The following is a 9984-nucleotide window of genomic DNA, read 5'->3' on the forward strand; positions in this document are numbered from 1 at the left end:
CAGTAAAGACTTAAAGGTTGAGACTGAGTCTGCGTCTCTCACATGGGTAGGCAGACCATTCCATAAAAATGGAGCTCTATAGGAGAAAGCCCTACCTCCAGCCGTTTGCTTAGAAATTCTAGGGACAATTAGGAGGCCTGCGTCTTGTGACCGTAGCGTACGTGTAGGTATGTACGGCAGGACCAAATCGGAAAGATAGGTAGGAGCAAGCCCATGTAATGCTTTGTAGGTTAGCAGTAAAACCTTGAAATCAGCCCTTGCCTTAACAGGAAGCCAGTGTAGGGAAGCTAGCACTGGAGTAATATGATCAAATTTTTTGGTTCTAGTCAGGATTCTAGCAGCCGTATTTAGCACTAACTGAAGTTTGTTTAGTGCTTTATCCGGGTAGCCGGAAAGTAGAGCATTGCAGTAGTCGAGCCTAGAAGTAACAAAAGCATGGATTAATTTTTCTGCGTCATTTTTGGACAGAAAGTTTCTGATTTTTGCAATGTTACGTAGATGGAAAAAAGCTGTCCTTGAAGCAGTCTTGATATGTTCTTCAAAAGAGAGATCAGGGTCCAGAGTAACGCCGAGGTCCTTCACAGTTTTATTTGAGACGACTGTACAACCATCCAGATTAATTGTCAGATTCAACAGAAGATCTCTTTGTTTCTTGGGACCTAGGACAAGCATCTCTGTTTTGTCCGAGTTTAAAAGTAGAAAATTTGCAGCCATCCACTTCCTTATGTCTGAAACACAGGCTTCTAGCGAGAGCAATTTTGGGGCTTCACCATGTTTCATTGAAATGTACAGCTGTGTGTCGTCCGCATAGCAGTGAAATTTAACATTATGTTTTCGAATGACATCCCCAAGAGGTAAAATATATAGTGAAAACAATAGTGGTCCTAGAACGGAACCTTGAGGAACACCGAAATTTACAATTGATTTGTCAGAGGACGAACCATTCACAGAGACAAACTGATATCTTTCCGACAGATAAGATCTAAACCAGGCCAGAACTTGTCCATGTAGACCAATTTGGGTTTCCAATCTCTCCAAAAGAATGTGGTGATCGATGGTATCAAAAGCGGCACTAAGATCTAGGAGCATGAGGACAGATGCAGAGCCTCGGTCTGACGTCATTAAAAGGTCATTTACCACCTTCACAAGTGCAGTCTCAGTGCTATGATGGGGTCTAAAACCAGACTGAAGCGTTTCGTATACATTGTTTGTCTTCAGGAAGGCAGTGAGTTGCTGCGCAACAACTTTTTCTAAAATTTTTGAGAGGAATGGAAGATTCGATATAGGCCGATAGTTTTTTATAATTTCTGGGTCAAGATTCGGCTTTTTCAAGAGAGGCTTTATTACTGCCACTTTTAGTGAGCTTGGTACACATCCGGTGGATAGAGAGCCGTTTATTATGTTCAACATAGGATGGCCAAGCACAGGAAGCAGCTCTTTCAGTAGTTTAGTTGGAATAGGGTCCAGTATGCAGCTTGAGGGTTTGGAGGCCATGATTATTTTCATCATTGTGTCAAGAGATATAGTACTAAAATACTTTAGTATCTCCCTTGAGCCAAGGTCCTGGCAGAGTTGTGCAGACTCTGGACAATGAAGCCCTGGAGGAATACCCAGATTTAAAGAGGATTTGTAATGCTAATTCATTAATAGGAAAATATTCACTTTTTGAGAAATTATATTTACCTGAAAACACACCAAACCTACGCAGTAGGTCCACTACCTCAGGGACACATGCTTCAGGGTCTAAGATATATAAAAGCGAGTCATCTGCATACAAGGAAACGTTGTGTTCCAGTCCCCATCTGCAGATACCATGTATTGAGGGTGGCCTTTAGCATAATAGAAAGGGGTTCTATCGCCAGGTCAAATAACAGAGGGGACATTGGACATCTCTGGCATGTGGCCCTTGATAATGGGAAATACTGTGAACGAAGTTTGTTTGTAAGTACTGATGCCTTGGGTGATGAGTACAACAGTCAGACCCAGGAAATGAAGTTTGCACCAAAGCCACATTTTCCCAGTACAGAGAATAAATAGTCCCATTCTACCTTGTCAAATTCCTTCTCCGCATCAAAAGAGAACCACTTCGGGAACGTCCAAAGGTGCAGGAGAGTGTATGACATTAAGCAGACGTCAAATGTTAGAAAAGGAGTGGTGACCCTTAATAAACGCTGTCTGAGCCGTTGATATGTCTGTCATAGTGGATTCTATTTGAGAGGCAAACAATTTTGCTAATATTTTTATATCTGCTTTTGAAAGTGAGATCGGTCTGTATGAGCCACACTCAGATACATCTTTGCCGGGTTTTAACAAAAGTGTGATCGATGGGTTGGTCCAGGGCGTTTTCAAAATTCAGAATTTAATTGTCTTCATGTGATTCTAACGTGTAAAGGTCAGATTTTTTTTAAGGTATTATTGATTTCAGTAGGACTAACTGTTAAGACACCCGAGGTGTTGTGAATTTGAGGGATCAGCTGTGAGGCAGATTTACACTTGAGTTGATGAGCTAGAAGTAGACTAGTCTTCTTCATGTTCGTAAACAAAACCTTGTGCGCGGAGTAGCTGCTGCTCAGCCTTATCTGTGGATAGTAAATTGTACTGAGTTTGAAGATTCAAATCAAATGTTATTTGTCACATGCGCCGAATACAACAGGTGTAGACCTTACAGTGAAATGCGTACTTACAAGCTGTTAACCAACAACGCAGTTTTAAGAAAAATCTAAATAACAAATAATTAAAGAGCAGCATTAAAATAACAGTAGTGAGGCTATATACAGGGGGTACCGGTACAGAGTCAATGTGCAGGGGCACAGGTTAGTTGAGGTAATTTAGGTAATATGCACATGTAGGTAGAGTTAAAGTGACTATGCATGACGCCTGGTATTAAAAACCAATCCCGTTCATTATACAGCTGACAGCTTATTCAGAGAAGCTGACACCTTACCAAGATGAACTGCCTCAGGCGTCTGGACACTGGAGAGCATAGTGCCAGACAAGAACTCAAGTCTCACATGTCCAATTGGGTCACACACACACACACGCACACAATACACACACACACACACACACACACCTCCCACAGCCCAGTGTCAATGAAGACGACAGCCGTGTGTCAAAGTCTCCTGACAGACAGAGCAGATTGATTTGACTCCAGCTCAGTGCCCAGAATACAGCCCAAGCCCACTGGATGCCACACCCAGGGTGGTTGGTAACATGGCTTCCCATCAGGGAGCTGCTGTCATCAGTGTGTGTGTGTGTGTGTGTATACGGTGCATTCGGAAAGTATTCAGACCCCTTGACTTTTTCCACATTTTGTTATGATACAGTCAATAACACAATAGAAAAGAAAAATGGTAAAATCTATGTACAGTGTGTGCAAATGTAGAAGAGTAAGAAGGTAGGCAATAAATAGGCCATAGAGGTGAAATAATTACAATTAGCATTAATACTGGAGTGATAGATGTGCAGATGATGATGTGCAAGTAGAGATACTGGGGTGCAAAAGAGCAAGAAGGTAAGTAATAATATGGGGATGAGGTACTTGGTTGGATGGGCTATTTACAGATTGGCTGTGTACAGGTACAGTGATCGGTAAGCTGCTCTGACAGCTAATGCTTAAAGTTAAGAGTGCAGCTTCAGTGATTTTTGCAATTTGTTCCAGTTATTGACAGCAGAGAACTGGATGGAAAGGCAGCCAAAGGAAGTGTTGTCTTTGGGGATGACCAGTGCAATATAGTTAGGGGCGGCAGGTAGCCTAGTGGCTAGAGCGTTGGACTAGTAACCGAAAGGTTGCAAGATCGAATCCCCACGCTGACAAGGTAAAACTCTGTCATTCTGCCCCTGAACAAGGCAGTTAACCCACTAGGTCGTCATTGAAAATAAGAATTTGTTCTTAACTGACTTGCCTAGTTAAATAAAGGTACAAAGAAAATAAAAAATGAAATAGGTGCTGGTGAGTGTTGCTATGGTGACCAGTGAGCTGAGATAAGGTGGAGCAAGTGGGTTTGGCAACAGATATGTAGTGAGGGCCAGCCAACAAGAGCGTACAGGTCGCAGTGGTGGGTAGTATATGGGGCTTTGGTGACAAAACGGATGGCACAGTGATAGACTACATCCAGTTTGCTGAGTGTTGGGGGCTATTTTGTAAATTACATCGCCGAAGTCAAGGATCGGTAGGATAGTCAGTTTTGCGAGGGTATGTTTGGCAGCATGAGTGAAGGAGGTGGCTTTGTTGCGAAATAGGAATTCTAGATTTAATTTTGGATTGGAGATGCTTAATGTGAGTCTGGACGGAGAGTTTACAGTCTAACCAGACACATAGGTATTTGTAGTTGTCCACATATTCTAGGTCAGAACCGTCCAGAGTAGTGATGCTAGTCGGGCGAGAGGGTGCGGGCAGCGATCAGTTGAAGAGCATGCACTTAGTTTTACTAGCGTTTAAGAGCAGTTGGAGGTCACGGAAGGAGAGTTGTATGGCGTTGAAGCTCGTTTGGAGGTTAGTTAACACAGTGTCCAAAGAAGGGCCTGATGTATACAGAATGGTGTGGTCTGCGTAGAGGTGGATCAGAGAATCACCAGCAGCAAGAGCGACATCATTGACGTATACAGAGAAGAGAGTCGGCCTGAGAATTGAACCCTGTTGCACCCCATAGAGACTGCCAGAGGTCCAGAGAACAGGCCCTCCGATTTGACACACCAAACTCTTTCTGAGAAGTAGTTGGTGAACCAGGTGAGGCAGTCATTTGAGAAACCAAGGCTGTTGAGTCTGCTGATAAGAATGTTGTGATTGACAGAGTCGAAAGCCTTGGCCAGGTCGATGGATATGGCTGCACAGTAATGTCTCTTATCAATGGCGGTTATGATATCGTTTAGGACCTTGAGCGTGGCTGAGGTGCACCCATGACCAGCTCTGACACCAGATAGCATACCGGAGAAGGTACAGTGGGATTCTAAATGGTTGGTTGTCTGTTTGTTAACTTGGCTTTCGAAGACCTTAGAAAGGCAGGGTAGGATAGATATAGGTCTGTAGCAGTTTGGGTCTAGAGTGTCTCCCCGTTTGAAGAGGGGGATGATCGCGGCAGCTTTCCAATCTTTGGGAATCTCAGATGATACGAAAGAGAGGTTGAACAGGCTAGTAATAGGGGTTGCAACAATTTCAGCAGATCATTTTAGAAAGAGAGGGTCCAGATTGTCTAGCCCGGTTGATTTGTAGGGGTCCAGATTTTGCAGCTCTTTCAGAACATCAGCTGTCTGGATTTGGGTGAAGGAGAAATGGGGGAGGCTTGGGCGAGTTGCTGTGGTGGGTGTCGGGCAGTTGACTGGGGTAGGGGTAGCCAGGAATACTTTCCAAATGCACTGTATATACAGTACCAGTCAAAAGTTTGGACACACCTACTCGTCGAAGCGTTTTCTTTATTTTTACTATTTTCTACGTTTTAAAATAAAAGTGAAGACATCAAAACTATGAAATAACACAAATGCAATCATGTAGTAACCAACAAAGTGTTAAACTCAAAATATATTTTATATTTGAGATTCTTCAAAGTAGCCACCCTTTGCGTTGATGACAGCTTTGCACACGCTTGGCATTCTCTCAACCAGCTTCATGAGGTAAACACCTGGAATGCATTTCAATTAACAGGTGTGCCTTGTTAAAAGTTAATTTGTGGAATTTCCTCTGCAGTAGAGGTAACTCTGTCTTCCTTTCCTGTGTCAGTCATCATGAGAGCCAGTTTCATCGTAGCGCTTGATGGTTTTTGCGACTGCCCTTGAATAAATAAGTTCTTGAAATTTTCTGAATTTACTCACTTTCATATCTTAATGTAATGATGGACTGTCATTTCGCTTTGCTTATTTGAGCTGTTCTTGCCATAATATGGACTTGGTATTTTACCAAATAGGGCTATCTTCTGTGTACCACCCCTACCTTGTCACAACACAACTGATTGGCTCAAACACATTAAGAAGGAAAGAAATTCCAGAAATGAACTTTTAATAAGGCACACCTGTTAAGTGAAATGCATTCCAGGTAATCTCATGAAACTGGTTGAGAGAATGCCAAGAGTGTGCAAAGCTGTCATCAAGGCAAAGGGTGGCTACTTTGAAGAATCTCAAATATAAAATATATTTTGATTTGTTTAATACTTTTTTGGTTACTACATGATTCCATATGTGTTATTTAGTAGTTTTGATGTCTTCACTATTATTCCACAATGTAGAAAATAGTAAAAATAAAGAAATCCTGGAATGAGTAGGTGTGTCCAAACTTTTGACTGGCACTGTATTTTCTATATGTATATATATATACACTTAATATTAATTTATTACATTTTTTTATGGTTTGGACATAGGCGGCCCCAAAAAAAACACGTAGGCAGCCAACCAAAAACTTGTTTATGCAGATAAAAATAAAACATGGTGTGTGTGGGGGACAGTCATCTTGTTTCCATCGGTGGTGTCCAATACCACCACCTGGAGGTTTCATAACACTCAGATGTAATCACTTCCAAGCCCACCATACATCCCAAACACTATCTGTAATGACATGCCAACAGCCTGGCTTATCAGACACAAACCATTGTGCAGAAAACCAGTTCAATAAGCTCGCCATCTATGTCGATTCGCAGGGACCTTACCTATCGCTTCTCTATCAATGATGCTTATCTCCTTTCCCTCACAAAAATTTGAAAGGAGAATGTTTCCAATTTAAAACAGAAATGCAAACGTTATGATACCATCCAGCATTTCCACGTTGTGTAGCACTGGTTTTCATCAGGAGAAGTTGTCCTACGCACGGAGGACGTCATCCACACGCAGACGGCTGCTTCTCCCCTCCCTAATCCCCTAAACACAGCTATTCTGGGAGATTCAGTTAAAAGTATCAGCTCGGATCTTCCAGCCCTCCCACAGCCCCCCAGCATCCACCCCTTTGACGTACCATTGTATGTTTTCTGTCAGCACTCCCCCTTACCTTTCGTCCACTACCTCCCACTATCCTCCCTTATTCCACTTCTCTCTATGGGCCAGGGGATCAGGGCCTTAATATCTAACAGGTTGATGTGAAATACAACCAAACACTCACGCATGCATGCACACACATCCCATAACAGGGTTTTATCTGGATCAAAAAGTGTCTTAGGTGGTGGACGTGGCAGGGCGGTTGGCCCGGCTGTAGAGATTTTTTAAAGCCAATTTCGTGATATTCTACAAATTTCCCCATGGAGTTAAGATACATTTTTGCCATTTTAAAGCAAATGTCCTGCAATTCTACACATTTTGCCATGGAGCTGAGATACATTTTTGCCATTTTAAAGCTAATTAACTTCAATTCTGTGCCTTTTACCATGCCTAATACTGTGTTATTTTGCTCAAAGATAATAACAAAGTCAATACTGCAAAATTCATTGTTTGGAATTTTCCATGACAGTCTTATTTTTTATTGTTCAAAAGTTTGGCATCACTTAGAAATGTCCTTGTTTTTGAAAGAAAATCTAATTTTTTGTCCATTAAAATAACATCAAATTGATCAGAAATTCAGTGTAGACATTGTTAATGTTGTAAATGACTACTGTAGATGGAAACGGTTGATTTTTAATGGAATATCTACATAGGCGTACAGAGACCCATTATCAGCAACGATCACTCCTGTGTTCCAACGGCACGTTGTGTTAGCTAATCTAAGTTATTAATTTTAAAAGGCTAATTGATCATTAGAAAACCCTTTTGCAATTATGTTAGTAGAGCTGAAAACCTTTGTCCTGATTAAAGAAGCAATAAACCCGGCCTTCTTTAGACTAGTTGAGTATCTGGAGCATCAGCATTGTGTGTTCGACTACAGGCTCAAAATGACCAGAAACAAAGACCTTTCTTCTGAAACTCGTCAGTCTTTTCTTGTTCTGAGAAATTAAGGCTATTCCATGCGAGAAATTGCCAAGAAACTGAAGATCTCGTACAACGCTTTGTACTACTCCCTTCACAGAACAGCGCAAACTGGCTCTAACCAGAATAGAAAGAGGAGTGAGAGGCCCCTGTGCACAACTGAGCAAGAGGACAAGTACATTAGACGCCTTGCAAGTCCTCAACTGGCAGCTTCATTAAATAGTACCCGCAAAACACCAGTCTCAACGTCAACAGTGAAGAGGCGACTCCGGGATGCTGGCCTTCTAAGTAGAGTTGCAAAGAAAAGCCATATCTCAGACTGGCAAATAAAAATAAAATATTAAGATGGGCAAAAGAACACAGACACTGGACAGAGGACCAGAGGACCTCTGCCTAGAAGGCCAGCAATACGGAGTCGCCTTTCACTTGACATTGAGACTGGTGTTTTGCAGGTACTATATATATTACACTGTTTGGATTTAGGTCACCCCCCAAAAAAGCTCCAATGATTTCAATGGCAGAAAAATCCCTGCACAACATGTGACATCCAGCGATGCAATTCTACATAGTGCCAAGTGTATCTGGACCACTGAAGTGTGGTGAATTAATTTGACTAGGAAACAGCATGCAAAATCCTGATTTAGGGAAACTAAAAGCTGTTTATGGAGTAACACCCATAATCTACACACTTCTGCTGTCTGGGCAGAAAACAGAGGGATTAACACCCCATAGTGTGGAGGACAGGAAGGGATTGAGGGAAGGATGGAAGTATGGAGGGAGGGAAAGAGCCAAAGGACACAGGGGTGGAAGGAGATATGGAGGAATATGCACGTGTGTGTGTCTGTGTGAGAGATTTAGAGAGACAGATAGAAGCCCATGTGGTAGGTACCTGGCTGTATGTATCTTGAAGCCCCTTGAATGTTCAGCAGCAATACAGTAAGGTCATCACTACACCTGGAATGAAAATACCAATTAAGGGAGTTGGAGTGCATCAAATCTAAAGGTTTGTGCATGACATTAATCACTCATCATCACACTTCCAGTGTGTGTGTGTGTGCGCTCCCCAGCCCTCTATGCTTCCTCCATTATCTCCACCTGTAAAATGAGTCAACTAATTACGCCTGTATTTCCATTCAATTAGAAGACGGCTGACTTCTTCCTCTCAGCTCCCTCTCAGCTAACAGGAAGTCACATTCATTAGTGTGTGTGCGAAGCCCTCTTCTGACGAGATTAGTTTTACTGGGGGAAGTCGGGTGCACGAGCACAAAACACCACATACTTCATTTTAGTCCTGTGCGACTCTGCCATGTCAGTAATTTTCACATGGCAGGAGAGTAATAATTCCAGCCAGAATAACCTACTGTTTTTCTGCTGACTTCAAGGTCCTCTGATAATACTTATCCTGTGCAAATTATCATCCCTGTGTTTTGAGGGGTATAAAAGCATTTAACAGGTGCTGGTCACAGTTTGGGTAAGAACATGGGAACAAATTGATGCTTAAAACAAAGTGCTAATGCACTTGGCCTACAGATGAATGATATGATTTGTCATTATCTTTCCTAGTGCCTATTTCTCTTTTAAAACATTATGAGGATAATAGTTGACAAGTTGAAATATCTTCACGCTTAGAACAGCCTCCAGGCATAATGGTACATTTTATATGAGAAAAATATATAACAGGAGGCATTTTGGTAAAACTAATCCCATCTGACCATCCTCTGGAAAAACAGACATGCTGGGGTAATAATTACATAACCGACATTCTATTAATACAAGTAGGTTGTGAATAGGGCTAATGACTCTTCATTAGGGGCCAGGCAGGATGTTACTGCTGCCGCTACTTTGATTTTGAGGGAAAGTGTTCTTCACAGGTGTTAAGAAAAATAAGTGGATCACTTTTAATGCAGTTTCTCACCTGTAGACCCACTTGGTGTTCATTTATATACACACACACACATGTTTTGTAAATTTGTGTGATTGGTTGAAGTTGTTACTATGGAGACAACACTTAAAAAATGAATTTCCTAATGTTTGGATTTCGAAACAGTCAAGAGCTGGAAAGCAATGCTTGGCAGAGTTTCCAAACAACACACACTGACTGCATAC

General features: G+C 41.9%; 1 protein-coding gene across 1 annotated transcript in view; it reads right to left on the reverse strand.

Moving 5' to 3' along the window:
* LOC115159729 (corticotropin-releasing factor-binding protein) overlaps nucleotides 1–9984 on the reverse strand; it is a 38019-nt gene that overhangs the window by 27317 nt on the left and 718 nt on the right. Inside the window, exon 2 of the mRNA XM_029709741.1 lies at nucleotides 8768–8832. The gene's annotated coding sequence lies outside the window, so the exon portion shown is untranslated. The remainder of the gene's footprint in view (nucleotides 1–8767; nucleotides 8833–9984) is intronic.

Source organism: Salmo trutta, chromosome 23 (assembly GCF_901001165.1).
Source record: "Salmo trutta chromosome 23, fSalTru1.1, whole genome shotgun sequence".
Classification (NCBI taxonomy): Eukaryota; Metazoa; Chordata; class Actinopteri; order Salmoniformes; family Salmonidae; genus Salmo; species Salmo trutta.